This window comes from Cherax quadricarinatus, chromosome 2, assembly GCF_038502225.1.
Source record: "Cherax quadricarinatus isolate ZL_2023a chromosome 2, ASM3850222v1, whole genome shotgun sequence".
NCBI classification, from domain to species: domain Eukaryota; kingdom Metazoa; phylum Arthropoda; class Malacostraca; order Decapoda; family Parastacidae; genus Cherax; species Cherax quadricarinatus.
In genome coordinates, this window is record NC_091293.1 from 21,930,053 (window position 1) to 21,952,467 (window position 22,415).

Sequence of the window (22,415 nt, forward strand, 5' to 3'; positions counted from 1 at the left end):
TACATCAACACTTACCATTCTTAAAATAATCTAAACAATTTTATTATGCTACAGTAACAGGTTCCAAGAAATAAAGGTAATACAGTGGACCCCCGACATTCGATGGCATCGACATTCGATAAATCCGACATTCAATGCATTTTAACGCAAAAATTTCACCTCGACATTCGATGGAAAACCCGACATTCGATACGATTCGTACGAGACGTGTCCACGTGTGGCCTGAACTGCCCCGTGTGTGCCAGTGTTTACAAGCCAGCCAGTGTGCGCGCATCTAAGGATACATTCGGTACATTCCATATTATCCATAGTATCACTGTTTTTGGTGCTTGTTTCTGCAAAATAAGTAACCATGGGCCCCAAAAAAGCTTCTAGTGCCAACCCTTTGAGAAAAAAGGTGCTAATGACTATTGAAATGAAGACAGATAATTGCAAAGTACAAAAGTGGAGTGCGTGTGTCGGAGTGCATGATGATTTGGTAAAGAAATTGCCTGCAACTAGTGGTGATGTGAGTGAATTTAAGGCCAGCAAAGGTTGGTCTGAAAGATTTAAGAATCGTAGTGGCATACACAGTGTGGTAAGGCATGGTGAGGCTGCCAGTTCAAGTCCTAATGGAAGGGGATTCCCCTTCTAAACACTAACACCATCCACACACTCCCCTCCCATCCCATCAATCATCATCAGATCTTCATTAAAGGTAAGTGTCAATTATTCTACTGTTATTAATCTATTGTTAGTGTTGTTATTGTAATTATTCTATTGCATTAAACTTAATATTTCATGTGGTAAAATTTTTTTTTCATACTTTTGGGTGTCTTGCATGGATTAATTTGATTTCCATTATTTCTTATGGGGAAAATTAATTCGACTATATTTTCGACATTCGATGAGCTCTCAGGAACGGATTAATATTGAATGTTGGGGGTCCACTGTATTAAAAAGACCTGGGACTTCAACTATTGGGACTAACCTTGCTGGCTAAATCCCAAACACTATTGCCCAGGTTAGTGATTACCTTAAGGGCAGTTAACAAGATTTCCACATCTGCTAGAAAAATGACACGATGGATAATGAGAACCTTCAAAACTAGGGATGCCAAGCCCATGATGTTTCTCTTCAAATCACTTGTTCTCTCTAGGCTAGAATATTGCTGTATACTAACAGCCCCTTTCAAGACAGGAGATATTGCTGACCTGAGGAATGTACAGAAAACCTTCACAGCACACAGAAGTATGATACAGCACATAAATTACTGGGAATGGTGTAAGTTCCTTGACTTGTATTCCCTGGAATGCAGGCGAGAAAGATACATGCTAATATACACTTCGAAAATCCTAGAGGGATTAGTATCAAATTTGCACACAAAAATCACTCCATACGAAAGCAAAAGACTTGACAGGAGATGCAACATCCCCCCCCAGTGAAAAGAAGGGGCACCACGAGTACGGTAAAAGACAACACAGTAAGTGTCAGGGGCCCAAGACTGTTCAATTGCCTCCCAGCATACATAAGGGGGATTACCAATAGACCCCTGACTGTCTTCAAGGTGCTGGACAGGCACCTAAAGTCAGTACTTGACCAGCCAGGCTGTGGTTCGTACGTTGGTTTGTGTGCAGCCAGATATAACAGCCTCGTTGATCAGGCCCAGATCCACCAAGAGGCCTGGTCACAGACTGAGCTGTGGGGGCACTGGCCCCTGAAAACCCTATCCAGGTATGTTCTACCTCAATATTTTCCGATACTAATGTACCAAATTATTACACAATCTCAAAACAACACAATTCATACACCAAATTGTTATAGTACTTAAAATGTCAAATATAAGTAAGTTTATTTAGGTACAGGTACACATAAGTATGTGTGTAAATTACCCAGGACAACCCAAAAAAATCAGAGACTTATTTCCAATGGGGTCTTTGTAATATCCTAATAGAGCAAACTATCGCAGTCTACAAAACTAAATATAATTGTTTCATTGTCTAGTAATTATAAGTTAGTTTTAATGATGCCCAAAATGTTCTGCATAACAATGGGACTTTCTAAAAAGCAGTTCAGATTTTTAAACCGGAGGGTTAGTCACCCAAGATACCACCCAAGATACAAGTTACTACAGACGTCTATGCAATTCCTGGTTACACAGCCATATGCAAATTACCCCAAGACACTACTAATGTCACTTTCAGACTTCACAATGATGCAGCCATTAATAACTTCACAGCAGCAGTGACAAACATGGACTGGCACACTAAGCTAGAAATCTATACACGGTTCACGTCATTAATCCGTTCCTGAGAGCTCATCGTAAAGCAAAATTATCGGAAAGCGAATCAATTTTCCCCATAAGAAATAATGGAAATCAAATTAATCCGTGCAAGACACCCAAAAGTATGAAAAAAAAACTTTTACCACATGAAATATTAAGTTTAATGCAATAGAATAATTACAATAGCAATAATAAAAATAGAATAAACACAATAGAATAATTGACACTTACCTTTAATGAAGATCTGGTGATGATTGATGGGATGGGAGGAGGGGAGAGTGTCGAAGTTTTTAATGTTTAGAAGGGGAATCCCCCTCCATTAGGACTTGAGGTAGCAAGTCCTTTTCCGGGGTTACTTCCCTTGTTCTTTTAACCCTTTGACTGTTTTCGACGTATAAATACGTCTTACGAGCCAATGTTTCTGACGTATATATACTCAATAATTCTAGCGGCTTCAAATCAAGTGGGAGAAAGCTGGAAGGCCCACATTGCGTAATGAGAAAAAAAAAACTTGATAGTTTTTTTGGAATAAAACGCCGACTTTGAGGTGTATTTTCGTATAGTATTTATCGTTGTATTCGCGTTTTTATGGTCTTAGGTGATAAAATGGAAAACATATTACAAAAATAGAGACGATTTTCATTACTTTTACGATGAAAACGACCTTGAAACTGAGCTCAAAGTAGCGGAAATGTTCGATTTTTACCAATGTTCAAGAGTAAATAAATCACACCACACGTCCAATACACGTCAACTGGGGAGTCTAATATTCTTTCACTAGTGCACTGATATTATTTATACCATTTTTACAATAATGCAGTCGTCTGCATAACAGTAAATTTTGTATTTTTTTGTATGAATAAAAAATCAAAATAGAAAGCAATAATAATATAAGAGGGGCCTAGAGATGTGACTAATGAACAGAGCATATGTTATTTTAGTGCCACGAATGTCTACCTTGTTTATTCTGGAGCCTATTTTGAAATTGGCATCTTTTTTATTTTGCGTGAAATTGGCCAAATTGCCAATTTCTGACCACCATATTGGGAAGTCCAAATTAGTAAATGGGAGGTTTCTTGCACTCAGCTGATAGATAAAATGGAGTTCTAAAGAAATAGCTATGAGTTTGGTCAACTGGAACAATGGAATTGGCTGAAAATTGGGCTCAAAGTCGGCGAAATCGCCGATACGCATATGTCGCCGAGACCGCTAACTTCGCGGGAGCATAATTCCACGAGTTTTCGACCAAATTTCGAACTTTTGGTGTCATTACCATCGGGAAAAGATTCTCTATCATTTCATAAGAAAAAATAATTTTTTTTTTTCAAAAATTGAGCGACATAGAATGACAGTTTCAGAGAGGGGCCTGAAACAGTCAAACGGTTAATGCCACTAGGACGAGCTTCAGAGTCACTGGACTTCTGTCACACAACATATCTGTCCATAGAGACCTGTACCTCTCGTTCCTTTATGACTTTCCTAAAGTGGTTCACAACATTGTCAGTGTACAGGTTGCCAACACGGCTTGCAGTAGCTGTGTGAGGGTGATTTTCATCAAAAAAGGTTTGCACTTCAAGCCACTTTGCACACATTTCCTTAATCTTTGAAGTAGGCAACTTCCTCACTTTCTCCATCCCCTCCTCTGAAGCAGTTTCCTCAGGTCTGGCCTCTTGCTGTTGAAGATGATCTAGCAACTCATCAGTGGTTAGTTCGTTATTGTCCTCCTCCACCAACTCTTCCACATCCTCTTCACTAACCTCCAACCCCAAGGACTTTCCCAATGCCACAATGGATTCCTCAACTGGCATAGGGTTAGCCTCAAGCCCTTCAAAATCCCTTTTGTCTACACATTCTGGCCACAGTTTCTTCCAAACAGAGTTCAAGGTCCTCTTAGTCACTCCCTCCCAAGCCTTACCTATAGGGTTTACACAATTGAGGATATTAAAGTGATCCTTCCAAAACTCCTTTAGAGTCAATAGAGTTTCTGTGGTCACTTCAAAGCATCTTTCAAACATAGCTTTTGTGTACAGTTTCTTGAAGTTGGAAATGACCTGCTGGTCCATGGGCTGCAGGAGAGGAGTGGTATTAGGAGGCAAAAATTTGACCTTAATGAAGCTCATGTCCCCAAAAAGTCGCTCTGACAAGTCTGTAGGATGACCAGGGGCATTGTCTAACACCAGGAGGCACTTAAGGTCTAATTTCTTTTCAATTAGGTAATTTTTCACAGTGGGGGCAAATGCATGGTGTAACCAGTCATAGAAAAAGTCCCTAGTGACCCATGCCTTAGTGTTTGCCCTCCACAGCACACACAAATTAGCCTTGAGGATATTCTTTTGCCTGAACGCCATGGGAGTTTCTGAGTGATACACCAATAAAGGCTTCACTTTGCAATCACCACTAGCATTGGCACACATGAGAAGAGTAAGCCTGTCTTTCATAGGCTTATGTCCTGGGAGTGCCTTTTCCTCCTGAGTAATGTAGGTCCTGCTTGGCAATTTCTTCCAAAACAGGCCTGTTTCATCACAATTAAACACTTGTTCAGGTTTCAATCCTTCAGCCACTATGTACTCCTTGAATTCATGCACATATTTTTCAGCCGCTTTGTGGTCTGAACTGGCAGCCTCATCATGCCTAATCACACTATGTATGCCACTACGATTCTTAAATCTTTCAAACCAACCTTTGCTGGCCTTAAATTCACTCACATCACCACTAGTTGCAGGCATTTTTCTAATTAAATCGTCATGCAACTGCCTAGCCTTTACACAAATGATCGCTTGAGAGATGCTATCTCCAGCTATCTGTTTTTCATTTATCCACACCAGTAACGGTCTCTCAACATTTTCTAACACTTGCGATCGCTGTTTTGTAATCATAGTTGCACCTTTTGCAAGAACAGCTTCCTTGATTGCCGTTTTCCTGCTCACTATAGTAGAGATGGTTGATTGGAATTTACTATACAACTTGGCCAGGTCCGACACACGCACTCCACTTTCATACTTTGCAATTATCTCTTTCTTCATTTCAATAGTCATTAGCACCCTTGGTCTCGAAGGGTTGGCACTAGAAGCTTTCTTGGGGCCCATGGTGACTTATTTTGCAGAAACAAGCACCAGAAACAGTGATAATATGGATAATATGGAATGTACCAATGTATCCTTAGATGCGCACACACTGGCTGGCTTGTAAACACTGGCACACACGGGGCAGTTCAGGCCACATGTGGACACGTCTCGTACGAATCATATCGCGTACCGGGTTTTGTTATGGGAACCGGGGCAAATTTTTTGCGATATAACGCTTCGGATACCAGATTTATCGGTTACCGGTGACTTCGCGAACCGGGGGTCCACTGTAATAATAATTTTCTAAAAAAGACCCAATACCTCCATAACAAGCACTCCCCTAAAAAAAACTAAACAGATGACAGCTAAGAGACTGAACAGTCCCTGGCTAACACCCAGCATCCTCGAATCCATAAATACAAAGCACCTATATGAAAAACAGTACAGAATGAGTCACATAACCAGAGACCAAACAAAACGTTACTCATGCATCCTAACCAGCCTGATAAGAAGGGCTAAAAAATTGTATTATGAGAACAGATTATCCAACTTACGAGGCGGTATAAAAAAGACCTGGAAAATCCTATCAGAAATTCTAGGAACAAAAAAGACATCACGAAATAGCGAAATTGAATTAACAAAACCAGATGAACCCCAACTTCCACCAACTGAACCAGCAGACTCAATGATTTCTTCTCCACTATAAGAAAAAACCTTGCCAATAAAATCCCAAGCTCAGATACCTCACCCAATGGCTACCTCACTGGCAACAACCCAAACACACTGTTCCTAGCTCCAACTAACCCAACTGAAGTCTCCCTTATTATCAACACACTAAAAAACAAGACAGGAGATTTAAATACCTTACCACCCTTTACGTATATACAAAAAAGCGTCACAAGTGCTATCACCAATCATTGCAACACTCTTTAACATATCCATTGAATCCTCTACGTTCCCTACAGTTCTCAAAATAGCAAGGGTCACCCCGATCCAAAAAGGAGGAGACCAATCAGACTTGAATAACTATAGGCCAATATCCAACTTACACCCTCTCTCTAAAATCTTCGAAAAATTAATTCATAAGTGGATCTATTCCTACCTCATCTCCCACAACATACTCGATCCCTGTCAATTTGGGTTCAGGCCTAATAAAAATACTAATGATGCTATTATACACGTGCTAGAACATATATACACTGCAATAGAGAAAAAAGAAGTCCCACTGGGGATCTTCATTGACTTACATAAAGCTTTTGATACAACTGACCATGACTTGCTCCACATAAAATTGTCACACTATGGTATAAGAGGGCACTCCCTCAACTACCTAAGTCATACCTCAGCAACAGAAGCCAATACGTGTACACAAATGGGGCAAACTTTTCCGCACAGCCAATTACAGTTGGTGTCCCTTTTCTCTTTCTCATATACATAAATGACCTACCAAATGCATCGCAATTACTCAAACCCACACTATTTGCAGATGACACTACATACGTCTTCTCTCACCCAAGCCCAGTCACGCTAGCCAATACTGTAAATTACAGAAAATATCTACCTGGATGAGGACTAACAAACTTACTCTAAACATTGACAAAACCTACTTCATTCAGTTTGGTAACAGAGCTACAGACGTCCCACTTTAAATAATGATTAATGGATCACCTATCACAAAACTCACAGATGGAAAATTCTTGGGAATCCACCTTGATAATAGACTCAAATTTCAAACATATATACAACAAATTTTCAAAAAAATTTCCAAGACCGTAGGCATACTATCGAAAATACGGTACAATGTTCCAGTCAGCCCTCCTGTCCCTATATCACTCGCATATTTACCCCTATCTCACCTATGGAATTTGTGCATGGGGCTCAACAACAATAAACCATCTCAGACCATTAATTACCCAACAAAAGGCTGCAGTCAGAATAACAAATTCCTGCTACAGGCAGCGCACTCCACCAATATTCAAAACTCTAAACCTACTCACCATACAAAACATCCATACTTATTACTGCACCTATTACATACATAGAAAACTTAACTCTTACATAAACCCTCCCCTCAAACGTCTCCTTACCAACCTCAACAGAGCACATGACCATAAGGCACAGATCACTCTTTGATGTTCTTCGAGTCCATCTCACACTATGCAAAAATTCAATGCACATAAAGGGCCCTAAAATCTGGAATTGATTACCTGTGAATATAAAAGAAACACTGTTTATAAATTCAAGTCTTCTCAAAAATCACTTACTCACCCACGACTAAATAAAAACTGAATAATTGTATCTCATAAATGCTTCTCATTATTTTATCTCATAAATGTATAACCTGTGACCCAATCACAATCAATTACATTATCTAACAGAATATTCTACTGAATGCACAGCAACACAGTAAATGACTGTATGACCTGTCTTTGTAATACTCATTTGTGCTAAATTATTATCTGTTTACAATAATATTTACCACTGAATATATCATTGCTTACTTAATCTTAAGTTAATTTTAAGCCTGCCCATATTGCTCTGCATACAAGGGGCTTTGGCATGTTGCACTGTAATAACTGCATTCCTTTGTACTTCTCTGTATCATGTTCAAATTAATAAATAAATAAATAAATAAATAAAAGAAAGTCAGTGTCATCGAAGACTGTCTTATTTTCATTGTGGTCCTTCAATCTTGTCCCCTAGGATGTCCCCCACACCAGTCCACTAACACCCAGGTACCTATTTACTGCTAGGTGAACAATTACAGCAGGTGTTAAGATATTACTAGGTAACCAACCAGTTAAGATAATGTTGCTGGGTAACAAACCAGTGTTAAAATAATATTATTAGCTAACCAACCAGTGTTAAGATAATGTTATTACCCAACTGACCAGTGGTAAGATAATGTTACTAGGTAACAAACCAGTGTTAAGATAATGTTACTAGGTAACCAACCAGTGTTAATATAATGTTACTAGCTAACCAACCAGTGGTACGATAATGTTACTAGCTAACCAACCAGTGTTAAGATAATGTTACTAGCTAACTAACCAGTGTTAAGATAATGTTACTAGCTAACCAACCAGTGTTAAGATAATGTTACTAGCTAACCAACCAGTGTTAAGATAATGTTACTAGCTAACCAACCAGTGTTAAGATAATGTTACTAGCTAACCAACCAGTGTTAAGATAATGTTACTAGCTAACTAACCAGTGTTAAGATAATGTTACTAGCTAACCAACCAGTGTTAAGATAATGTTACTAGCTAACCAACCAGTGTTAAGATAATGTTACTAGCTAACCAGTGTTAAGATAATGTTACTAGCTAACCAACCAGTGTTAAGATAATGTTACTAGCTAACCAACCAATGTTAAGATAATGTTACTAGCTAACAAACCAGTGTTAAGATAATGTTACTAGGTAACCAACCAGTGTTAATATAATGTTACTAGCTAACCAACCAGTGGTACGATAATGTTACTAGCTAACCAACCAGTGTTAACCCTTTCAGGGTCCGTCCCGTAGATCTACGGCTTTACGTTCAGGGTCCAAACCGTAGATCTACGCCATGAGCTCAGCTCACTCTGATAAACTGTGAGTGGTACATTTGGGCCTAGATATGAGAGAATACATCTATGTGGTATGTGTGCACCACATAAAACAGATCCTGCAGCACACTGTGTATAATGAGAGAAAAAAAATGAAATCATGATTTTTCGATTAAAACAGCAACTTTGCAGTGTTTTTTTGTATGTTTTTTATAGTTGTATTTGCGATTTCTTGGTCTCATGTGATAGAATTGAAGACATATTACAGAAATAGAGATGATTTTGATTGGTTTTAGCACTGGAAATGGCTTGAAACTGAGCTCAAAGTAGCAGAAATGTTAAATTTTTGCCGATATTCAAGAGTAAACAAACGACTTCATACGTCTAATACACGCCAGCTGGTGGGTCTAATATACATTCACAAATATGGTGATGATATTTATACAATTATTACAGTATTGCATAACAGTAAATCTTCTATTTTTTGGTGTGAATAAAAATTCATTATGTGAATAAAAAATCAAAATGGAATTTATTTGTAAAGCCTCAAAACATAACTAATGAACAGAGGAAATGTTAGTTTAGTGCCAGGAATGCCTACATTGTTCATTCTGGACCCTATTTTGAAATTGGAATATTTTGAACTTTGTGTTAAATTGGCCAAATTAACAATTTCCGATCACTTTATTTTGTAGTTGAAACAGTTGACTTGGCGATTTCTTGTGCACAATCGATAGAATAGAAGTAATACTAGTGAAATAGCTAAGAATTTGGTTGATTGGAATAATGTAATTGGCCTAAAATGGGAGTCAAAGTCGGCAAAATCGCCAATTCGTAAATATCGCTGAAACATCAAAATTCGCGAGAGCATAATTTCGTCAATTTTCCACCAAATTTCGTACTTTTTGTTTTATTACCTTCACAAAAAGATTCTCTACGATTTCATAAGAAAAAATAACAAATTTTTTTGTTGAAAATTCTTGGACACTGGTGCGTGACTCCAGATTTGGGCCTTGGACCCTGAAAGGGTTAAGATAATGTTACTAGCTAACCAACCAATGTTAAGATAATCTTACTACCTTACCTGGAGTTTACCTGGAGAGAGTTTCGGGGGTCAACACCCCCGCGGCCCGGTCTGTGACCAGGCCTCCTGGTGGATCAGCCCCTGATCAACCAGGCTGTTGCTGCTGGCTGCACGCAAACCAACGTACGAGCCACAGCCCGGCTGATCAGGAACTGACTTTAGGTGCTTGTCCAGTGCCAGCTTGAAGACTGCCAGGGGTCTGTTGGTAATCCCCCTTATGTGTGCTGGGAGGCAGTTGAACAGTCTCGGGCCCCTGACACTTATTGTATGGTCTCTTAACGTGCTAGTGACACCCCTGCTTTTCATTGGGGGGGATGGTGCATCGTCTGCCAAGTCTTTTGCTTTCGTAGTGAGTGATTTTCGTGTGCAAGTTCGGTACTAGTCCCTCTAGGATTTTCCAGGTGTATATAATCATGTATCTCTCCCTCCTGCGTTCCAGGGAATACAGGTTTAGAAACCTCAAGCGCTCCCAGTAATTGAGGTGTTTTATCTCCGTTATGCGCGCCGTGAAAGTTCTCTGTACATTTTCTAGGTCGGCAATTTCACCTGCCTTGAAAGGTGCTGTTAGAGTGCAGCAATATTCCAGCCTAGATAGAACAAGTGACCTGAAGAGTGTCATCATGGGCTTGGCCTCCCTAGTTTTGAAGGTTCTCATTATCCATCCTGTCATTTTTCTAGCAGATGCGATTGATACAATGTTATGGTCCTTGAAGGTGAGATCCTCTGACATAATCACTCCCAGGTCTTTGACGTTGGTGTTTCGCTCTATTTTGTGGCCAGAATTTGTTTTGTACTCTGATGAAGATTTAATTTCCTCATGTTTACCATATCTGAGTAATTGAAATTTCTCATCGTTGAACTTCATATTGTTTTCCGCAGCCCACTGAAAGATTTGGTTGATGTCCGCCTGGAGCCTTGCAGTGTCTGCAATGGAAGACACTGTCATGCAGATTCGGGTGTCATCTGCAAAGGAAGACACGGTGCTGTGGCTGACATCCTTGTCTATGTCGGATATGAGGATGAGGAACAAGATGGGAGCTAGTACTGTGCCTTGTGGAACAGAGCTTTTCACCGTAGCTGCCTCAGACTTTACTCTGTTGACGACTACTCTCTGTGTTCTGTTAGTGAGGAAATTATAGATCCATCGACCGACTTTTCCTGTTATTCCTTTAGCGCGCATTTTGTGCGCTATTACGCCATGGTCACACTTGTCGAAGGCTTTTGCAAAGTCTGTATATATTACATCTGCATTCTTTTTGTCTTCTAGTGCATTTAGGACCTTGTCGTAGTGATCCAATAGTTGAGACAGACAGGAGCGACCTGTTCTAAACCCATGTTGCCCTGGGTTGTGTAACTGATGGGTTTCTAGATGGGTGGTGATCTTGCTTCTTAGGACCCTTTCAAAGATTTTTATGATATGGGATGTTAGTGCTATTGGTCTGTAGTTCTTTGCTGTTGCTTTACTGCCCCCTTTGTGGAGTGGGGCTATGTCTGTTGTTTTTAGTAACTGAGGGATGACCCCCGTGTCCATGCTCCCTCTCCATAGGATGGAAAAGGCTCGTGATAGGGGCTTCTTGCAGTTCTTGATGAACACAGAGTTCCATGAGTCTGGCCCTGGGGCAGAGTGCATGGGCATGTCATTTATCGCCTGTTCGAAGTCATTTGGCATCAGGATAACATCGGATAGGCTCGTGTTAATCAGATTTTGTGGCTCTCTCATAAAAAATTCATTTTGATCTTCGACTCTCAGTCTGGTTAGCGGCTTGCTAAAAACTGAGTCATATTGGGACTTGAGTAGCTCACTCATTTCCTTGCTGTCATCTGTGTAGGACCCATCTTGTTTAAGTAGGGGCCCAATACTGGACATTGTTCTCGATTTTGATTTGGCATAGGAGAAGAAATACTTTGGGTTTCTTTCGATTTCATTTATGGCTTTTAGTTCTTCCCGCGATTCCTGACTCCTAAAGGATTCTTTTAGCTTAAGTTCGATGCTTGCTATTTCTCTGACCAGTGTCTCCCTACGCATTTCAGATATATTGACCTCTTTTAGCCGCTCTGTTATTCTTTTCCGTTGCCTGTAAAGGGAGCGCCTGTCTCTTTCTATTTTACATCTACTCCTCCTTTTTCTTAGAGGAATAAGCCTTGTGCATACATCGAGTGCCACCGAGTTAATCTGTTCTAGGCATAAGTTGGGGTCTGTGTTGCTTAGTGTATCTTCCCCGCTTATATCGGTTAGGACTTGGTTTACTTGGTCCCACTTTATGTTTTTGTTATTGAAGTTGAATTTGGTGAATGCTCCCTCGTGACTAGTCTCATTTTGTCGGTCTGGGGCTCCATGCATACATGTCTGAACCTCAATTATGTTGTGATCTGAGTATATTGTTTTTGATATGGTGACATTTCTTATCAGATCATCATTGTTAGTGAAGATGAGGTCTAGTGTATTCTCCAGTCTAGTAGGCTCTATTATTTGCTGGTTTAAATTGAATTTTGTGCAGAGATTTGAAAGCTCGTGTGAGTGTGAGTTTTCATCAGAGCTGCCTCCTGGTGTTATTACTGCAACAATATTATTTGCTATATTCCTCCATTTTAGGTGCCTTAAGTTGAAATCCCCCAGGAGCAAGATGTTGGGTGCAGGAGTTGGAAGATTTTCCAGACAGTGGTCAATTTTTAACAGCTGTTCCTGGAATTGCTGGGATGTTGCATCCGGAGGCTTGTAGACTACCACAATGACTAGGTTTTGGTTCTCGACCTTCACTGCTAAAACTTCCACTACATCATTTGAGGCATTAAGCAGTTCTGTGCAAACAAGTGACTCTGCAATGTACAGGCCAACCCCCCCCCCCTTTTGCCTGTTCACTCTGTCACATCTGTATAGGTTGTAACCTGGGATCCATATTTCGTTGTCCAAGTGATCCTTTATGTGGGTCTCAGTGAAAGCCGCGAACATTGCCTTTGCCTCTGCAAGCAGTCCACGGATGAAAGGTATTTTGATGTTTGTTGCTGGCTTTAGACCCTGTATATTTGCAAAGAAGAATGTTATCGGACTGGTGGTATTGTTGGTACTGGGGGGGGATTTTTTTTCCGGCATTAGTATCTGTATCTTTTGGTTTGGAGTGGAGGCCATCGACTGTGGTTCCACTCCAGGAATGACTGGATTTGGTGTACGATTTCTGCCATTTCCTGCCAGTTTTTTTTCCTTCCTGGCACTAAAAAACCTCTCCCTCTTGAGTGGCTGTGGCTACCCAGGTTTTCCCATGGCCTGGATGTTTTGTATATTTTTGTCCCCTTTAGATGGTATGCCTGGCAATTTAAGTTATAGCACAGTCTTTCCTGTACTGAAGAGGTACACATTTCAGGGTGAAAAAGCTTACAGGAAGGGAGTTTGCATTTTCCTGTTGTCATATGGGCATGGCATTTTCTAGGGTGGTCATAGTTGCATGTCCCATCTGTTTTTCCAGATTTCCCATGCCAGCAGATACCAAGTGCATAAGATAAGATAATGTTACTAGCTAACCAACCAGTGTTAAGATAATGTTACTAGTTAACCAACCAATGTTAAGATAATGTTACTAGCTAACCAACCAATGTTAAGATAATGTTACTAGCTAACTAACCAGTGTTAAGACAATGCTACTAGCTAACTAACCAGTGTTAAGATAATGCTACTAGCTAACTAACCAGTGTTAAGACAATGTTACTAGCTAGCCAACCAGTGTTAAGATAATGTTACTAGCTAACTAATCAGTGTTAAGATAATGTTACTAGGTAACTAACCAGTGTTAAGATAATGTTACTACCTTAATAACCAGTGTTACGATAATGTTACTACCTTAATAACCAGTGCTAAGATAATGTTACTAGCTAACCAACCAGTGTTAAGATAATGTTACTACCTTAATAACCAGTGCTAAGATAATGTTACTACCTTAATAACCAGTGTTAATATAATGTTACTAGCAACCAAACAGTTAAGATAATGTTACTAGCTAAAACCAGTGTTAAGATAATGTTACTAGCTAACTAACCAGTGTTAAGATAATGTTACTAGCTAACCAACCAGTGTTAAGATAATGTTACTAGCTAACCAACCAATGTTAAGATAATGTTACTAGCTAACCAACCAGTGTTAAGATAATGTTACTACCTTAATAACCAGTGTTAAGATAATGTTACTAGCTAACCAACCAGTGTTAAGATAATGTTACTAGCTAACCAACCAGTGTTAAGATAATGTTACTAGCTAACCAACCAGTGTTAAGATAATGTTACTAGCTAACCAACCAGTGTTACCTGGAGTTTACCTGGAAAGAGTTTCGGGGGTCAACGCCCCCGCGGCCCGGTCTGTGACCAGGCCTCCTGGTGGATCAGCGCCTGATCAACCAGGCTGTTGCTGCTGGCTGCACGCAAACCAACGTACGAGCCACAGCCCGACTGATCAGGAACCGACTTTAGGTGCTTGTCCAGTGCCAGCTTGAAGACTGCCAGGGGTCTGTTGGTAATCCCCCTTATGTGTGCTGGGAGGCAGTTGAACAGTCTCGGGCCCCTGACACTCATTGTATGGTCTCTTAACGTGCTAGTGACACCCCTGCTTTTCATTGGGGGGATGGTGCATCGTCTGCCAAGTCTTTTGCTTTCGTAGTGAGTGATTTTCGTGTGCAAGTTCGGTACTAGTCCCTCTAGGATTTTCCAGGTGTATATAATCATGTATCTCTCCCTCCTGCGTTCCAGGGAATACAGGTTTAGAAACCTCAAGCGCTCCCAGTAATTGAGGTGTTTTATCTCCGTTATGCGCGCCGTGAAAGTTCTCTGTACATTTTCTAGGTCGGCAATTTCACCTGCCTTTAAGATAATGTTACTAGCTAACCAACCAGTGTTAAGATAATGTTACTAGCTAACTAACCAGTGTTAAGATAATGTTACTAGCTAACCAACCAGTATTAAGATAATGTTACTAGCTAACTAACCAGTGTTAAGATAATGTTACTACCTTAATAACCAGTGTTAAGATAATGTTACTAGCTAACCAACCAATGTTAAGATAATGTTACTAGCTAACCAACCAGTGTTAAGATAATGTTACTAGCTAACCAACCAATGTTAAGATAATGTTACTACCTTAATAACCAGTGTTAAGATAATGTTACTAGCTAACTAACCAGTGTTAAGATAACGTTACTAGCTAACCAACCAGTGTTAAGATAATGTTACTAGCTAACCAACCAGTTAAGATAATGTTACTAGCTAACCAACCAGTGTTAAGATAATGTTACTAGCTAACCAACCAATGTTAAGATAATGTTACTAGCTAACCAACCAGTGTTAAGATAATGTTACTACCTTCATAACCAGTGTTAAGATAATGTTACTACCTTAATAACCAGTGTTAAGATAATGTTACTAGCTAACTAACCAGTGTTAAGATAATGTTACTAGCTAACTAACCAGTGTTAAGATAATGTTACTAGCTAACTAACCAACCAGTGTTAATATAATGTTACTAGCTAACTAACCAGTTAAGATAATGTTACTAGCTAACCAACCAGTGTTAAGATAATGTTACTACCTTAATAACCAGTGTTAAGATAATGTTACTACCTTAATAACCAGTGTTAAGATAATGTTACTACCTTAATAACCAGTGTTAAGATAATGTTACTACCTTAATAACCAGTGTTAAGATAATGAATAACAGGGACGCGGGGGTAATAACATTAATCATAACACTCTCCTCCAGTACATATAACTAGCTCTAACTTACAGTTAACAACTTGAAGATAAAGTTTACCTTAGTTAAGAGAATATATTAGTGTTGTGTGGCTGGTAAAGAGGCAGAGTAGCAGTGAGCATCAGCCTCACCCTCACTAACACTCAGTAATGGCCGCCGTCTCCACCAACCAACAATAAACACATTTCTTTATAAAACAATAAATAACATTTTATTTTTTCTCGAAACTATACTAAATGTTAAAACATTTGAACTAATAATATACGCATTTTCTCGAAAAAATGTAAAAGTCTTACAGGGCTTAAGTTAAGGCAGAAATTAATAAACTTTTATAGCTGGAGTTTTGAGTAACTAAACGGTAGGAAATGATGAATAAATGTTTAACAAAGATTCAAAAGAATATCTGGACACTTTAGTCACGTTTACTATAGAGATTTGGTTCTTTACAATCATAGAAATGTGGCTTTTATATCCCATAAGCCGAGTGTTCTGTACCTTAAGGTCAGGTCGCACACTCTCATCCCTTACATAGGGCGAATGTTAGTCAGTGGTTGGACTTCTACATCTAACTATTACAGTCTTTCCAGTACCACTACTAACTTAACCCAGGCTACAGGAATACTGCGGGCCGCAGCTCATGAGTTTTTAATTTACCAAAATATAAATATAATAATGTACTCATATAATTGTAGTTGCAGGGGTTAATCTCGTACTCTGGCCTCGCTATCTGCTTGACACTACTGGTTTCGCTCCTGGAGGTATGTGAGCCATATCACACATATTCATAAAGCTATGTATGGATTCTGCCACTACCACTTATCTGTCTACACCGTTCCACGTCCTTACCGTCCTGTGCCCCTCCCCCGGAATATCTGGGTGCATGGTTTACGTTTCCTAAACATCGAAGTGTACCTACCCCCTAAACGTAGGTGTTACAAATGCCAGCACTATGGCCATGTTGCAGTAGACTGTGGAATACTACATTCTTGGTGTGGTAAGTGTGCTGGGAAACATTCCACTAGAGAATGCACAGTAGGCCCTGACAGCCGAAAATTTAAGTGTATTAACTGTAAAGAAGTTGGGGTTACAGTCTCCCACAAGGACTGCAGTCAGAACCCAAACAACCTTCGATGTAAACCTGATAACAGTCCTTTAATGGTAACTGAGGATGGGGCCATCCAGTCTACCACAGCCAGATCTGAGACTGAACCTCTGCAAAGTGTGCAAGAACCCCACCTCACTGCAAATGATTCTGGTGATACCAGAATGCCATCACACACACCAGCTGTGGAGGAGCTAGCCATCCCTGCTAGCACATATGGAACTACTGGTCTGCCACTACAGATACCTATGGCTACACCTGAATATGGGGATGAGTTTGTCATTTCTCCCAATACACACAACTACAACAGTCAGACGGACACCACACAGGTAACCTCCCAGGAAATTGGAGATGAGCCAGATGCACAGGACCTACCTGCAATGAATGATGAAACAGAGAACACTAATGTAACCATGGTACCTGTTAAGGTGATAGGTGTTAAAGGAAGCACTAACCCAGAAGTGTCATCCTCCGGAGAGGCATTGGATTCGCCTGACCTTCCTCATATTATAACAAATTTCCAGAAAAAAATTGAGCATCTTGAACAGATCCTGACAAGTTTAATAAATATGTGTAATCAGGATGATGCTCTTGAGCATGGTGATGATGTCAAAAGTGCAGCAATCTCCGTTCAGTTTCCAGCAATTTGTGAGAAAGAAGCCCATGACTCTTGCCTTCAAAACTTACCTTTTAACTGGCTGTCAAGATGCCGAAAAATTCTTAAAAATAAAGGTCCTGAAGATAAAGACGTACAAACTATGCTATTTGCTCTTAAGTGTCTGCACACTGTAGTCAAAGCAAAATAGTTTTACCAATTATGAGCAAGAGATTGTAATAATTCACTACAATGGATACATTACTAATCTTTTCATGGAACATTGCTTCCATCAGGAAGCGGTTGCCTGACTTACATCATATTAGTGCAACCAAGAATATTGATGTCATCTGTTTGCAGGAATGTAGCTTGAAAGATGGAGCACCTCCACCAAACTTGCCTGGATATGCAGCTTATAACCTAAGGTCAACCAACTGTTGTGTGATGTATGTCAGAAAGAACTTGCCACATTCACTCCTTTCCTTGCAGAGTCGAGTTAACATGCAGTATCATGGTGTCAAAGTATATGCAGGCGATTTTTCCATAAACATTTTTAATCTCTATGCCCCAGCGAACCAGCTTCGACCTGTTGCTTTACCAGATCGCATCAATAGTGAACCTACCATCATTCTTGGAGATTTTAATGCCAGACATAAGAATATTGGTGGGTCTATAACAAACACCAATGGAACTAAACTAGTGAGATTGCTAAATGAGCATGATAATGTTCGAATTGTGGGCACTACTGAGCCTACTCACATATATGGTGGCATACTAGATCTATGTCTTGGATTTAATACATCATATACGATGCATGACTCTGTCATAGTTGATGATCTTCTATCTGATCACTTCCCAAGACTAACAACTGTCAATCTTGATCACATCTCCAGCAATCAAGGAGCTAAATACAGAAGGAGGAAACTTATTCTCAAACCAGAACACAGAGACAACTTTATTAACCACTTGGATCAATGGTATAAGAACTACGAGCCTATTGGCACACAAAAATTTAATGATGATTTAATTACCACTATTGAGAGTGTTCTCACAGATCAAGTGGGCAGGAATAGGAAACAAAGACCCTCCACTATAAATAACAATAAAAACCAATGTAAATACTATAATGATCCACAGCTGCGCAATCTAACACATGCAGCTAGGAGGATTGGTAAAGCATACCATGAATGTAGAACCCCAGACCTGCTCAGAACGTTCCAAGCTGCACTAACAAATGCAAGGAATAGAAAGGAAGAACTTAGGCAACAGGAATGGGAACAGTTTGTTAGTGGATTAAATAGGTCCACCCCTTTGAGTTTGGCTTGGAAAGGTATAAATAAAATAACCAGGAAAAAGACTGGCAATGTTGCTCATCCCTTTCCTCTTGAAAAAGCAAATGACCTCATAAATGACTGGTCCAAAACATCCAGGCATGAAAGCCTTCCATCTCATATTAGAAAAAATTTAGAGAGTACTTCTGAAGAAATGTTGAAACTGATTAATTTTATGAGCCAAAATATTGATGAGAGTGATTGCCTCTTTACCGAGTATGAATTAGATAATGCATTAACCAAAGGTCGATCAACTGCTCCTGGAGAGGATGGTATAACCTATGATATTCTCAGAACTCTAAGGCACGTGCCTGATAACCCTTTGTTGGCACTGTATAATCTCAGTTACATTGAGGGCGTTCTTCCTACTTCCTGGACCAATAGTCTCATTGTGCCTATCCCTAAGCCCCAACAGCCTGATACATTTAGGCCGATCTCCTTAACTTTGTAAAACTTTTGAAAGAATGATGCTTAACAGACTGTACTACAGAATCAGACACCAACTTTCCCCCTACCTCTATGGGTTCATGAAAGGTAAAAGTGTGCAGAACTGTATTTCCACCTTTCTCACTGCACACACCTCAACTAGTTTTACCACTTTTCTTGATCTAAAATCTGCATTTGATATTGCGAACAGAACCGTTATACTACATGAACTAGCCAAAATGAATATTGGTGGTAGCTTACTCTGCTGGATAATAGGATACCTGTCAAATAGAGTATCCTCTGTCCTTTACCAAGGCTTCAGAAGTGATTCTAAAGAAATGTCTTTAGGTACACCGCAGGGAGGAGTTCTTAGTCCCATGCTATTTAATATTCTGATTAATGCTCTCCTAAATGCTCTACCTGCCTCACCTAAACATATAGCTATAAGCTATGCTGATGATATCATGATCCATACAACAGGGCATAAGAAGATGAATACCATTCTTAATGAAGTTCAAGCAATTTGTAATCGACTAGGCCTCATAATATCTTCCTCTAAAACAAAGATATTAACAAGCAAACGACATCCCCCACCCATCTATTTGCAGGGTGAAATCATTAGCTACGTTAAAACTTACAGATATCTTGGTGTAGATGTACCCTTTAACAAATCCACTATACCACAACTAAACAAGAAATGTAAAGCTAGGCTAAATGCTCTCAAAGCTGTTGCTGGCTACAATCCCAACTATGGTGCAAATGTGAGAATCGTGAGAATGATTTACATAGCCTATGTTAGGTCCTTAATTGATTATGCTGATCCCATGTTGATATTAGCTAGAGAAAGTTCTCTCCGACCCTTGGAGTTAATGCAAAATGAAGCTCTCAGGATTATTCTTGGCTGTCCCAGATCTACAAAAGTTCTTAACATGAGGAAGGAGCTTGGTATTTCTAGTATCAGTGATAGGATTGTTGAAATTAACACTGTACTCGGTATTAGAATGTTGAGAAACGAACCAGACACTGTCACAGTGAATCTTACCAAGTGTCTAGAGGTAAATACACACAGATCTAAATGGATTGTGAAAACGTGCAATTGCATTAAGTTTTATAACCTGCATGAACTGTATCACTGTAGGCAACAAGAGCATTTCACCCCTCCATGGAAGATGTGTTCATTTAATATCACATACCTACAAGTCCCTCCCAAGAAGCTCATTGCTAGTAATCCCTTCCTTAAATCTCTTGTTAGAGCAACTGCTCAAGAAGAAATTTCTCACCTAGCTGGTAGTAACAAGTTATCACAAGTTATATACACTGATGGATCTAAACAGGAGTCTTCTGGCAGGGCTGCATCTGCTCTTGTTGCCACCTCCCTAGTTAAGAACGATAATAAATTTGTTGAGTTAGGCATAAGAATTAACAACTGGGCGTCTACACTGCAAACTGAATTGTTTGCAATCCTAATGGCGCTAAAGCTAACCTATGACACTGAGCTTGACTCTATCATCATTACTGATTCTATGTCATCATTGAAGGCTCTTGGCTCATATAATGACTCCAACAACATGCTCATTGGGGAAGCCAGGTATAGATACTCAAAAATTAGGGACAAAGGAATTAATGTACAATTGCTATGGATCCCATCACACATTGGATTACTCCTTCATGATAAAGTTGATATGTTAGCCAAGAAGAGTATCGAGAAGGAGAATGTAGAATATAACTTTGGTATAACTGTGTCTAGCATTAGGAATAATATTAGGAGAGAAGTAAATAATGAAAATGATTGTTAAAGGAATGCAGTTAGAAGCCTGAGTAGATCTATAACCCACTATGATAACATGAACGTAGATAAGTATGTTTATGGAGCAACTTGCAATGTGAACAGACTGACTGATGTTGTAGTGGCCAGGCTTAGGCTTGGTTACAAGTACTTCTGGCAGTTTGGGAGAGACACAGATGATGATCAAACTAAATGTAAATTATGTGATCAGGCATATGGTCACTCTCTTGAACACTATGTGCTTAATTGTCCACTTATTGAGGAATACAGAGACAGACAGTATAATAACCTATGTGAAATGTCAAGATATCTTATTAATGAAAATAAGATACCAGATATACTAAGCAAATTTCCTAAATTTGCTTGTAACAGATAAGTGAACTATAGATATGTAGATATAAATCCATATGTATTCCTGTTAACCCTTTGGGGCCTAGTTCCTAGGCCTTTTGTGTATCCATATGCTCTCGCGCTACCGTCCACAGGATGGATATGGGGTGCACAATAAACTAGCCACTTCGGTGGCAAAATCTAAAATCTAATCTTGAAGATTGTCCACATAGAAACTTTTCTTTAAGATTTCTTTGAAGGGACTTTCAGATTTCTTCAAATGTGTATTTAGAGTAGCTTCTAGTAAGAATGGAGAGGATGTTGCACCAAATAATACTGATTTGAAACGATAAGTTTTCACAGGACTTTGAGGATTCAAATTCAAATTCAAAGTTTATTCTCTATAAGGATTACAATGCTGAGTTTACAGAAATTTGGTTATTGTTTGGTTTACATGTAGTAAAATTGTGATTACAGAGTGTACCACTAGAACGCTTAGCATGGCTAGGCATTTCGGGCATACTTAGTTTTATTCTTAATTGTAAAATATTACAAATTATGAGGTAAGTTGGTATTATGGCTAAGTGACTAAATACTAGTTTGTGAGTTTAGCAATGTGAATGCTTTTGTTTTGGCACAGTACATAGTTTCAGTATTGGAGTATCACAGGATTCATTATTTTAAGACTGAGATTAATATTTCTGTTTATGGTCAAATGAGTGAGCGAGTGTAAGTGTGAACCACCAGGTGGTATTCGTGTAGTTAGTTGACGGGGTGTATCAGGGAGATAAGATGTTTTCTAATGGTAGTTTTGAAGGTGATGAATGTGTCTGCAGTTCTAGAGTTCTCAGGTAGGGTATTCCAGATTTTAGGGCCTTTGACATACATTGAATTTTTGTAAAGGTTTAGTCGGACACGGGGAATGTCGTAGAGATGTTTGTGTCTGGTGTTATGCCTGTGGGTTCTGTCACAACTATCAAGAAAGCGTTTTAGGTCAAGGTTTGATATTAGAGTTTAAGGCCCTGTAGATATAGATTGCACAGTAGTAAGTGTGGATGTACTGAACTGGGAGTAAGTTTAGATCTATGAAGAGTGGGGGGGGTGTGTTGCCAGGGATGGGATTTAGTGATTATTCTTACAGCAGCTTTTTGTTGG

General features: G+C 39.5%; 1 protein-coding gene across 1 annotated transcript in view; it reads right to left on the reverse strand.

Moving 5' to 3' along the window:
* LOC128693595 (probable ATP-dependent RNA helicase ddx17) overlaps window positions 1–15,857 on the reverse strand; it is a gene marked incomplete at its 3' end in the record, with an annotated part of 50,792 nt that extends 34,935 nt beyond the window's left edge. The window contains 1 exon segment of the mRNA XM_070087610.1: window positions 15,751–15,857.
* Between the last annotated feature and the right edge of the window lie 6,558 nt (window positions 15,858–22,415).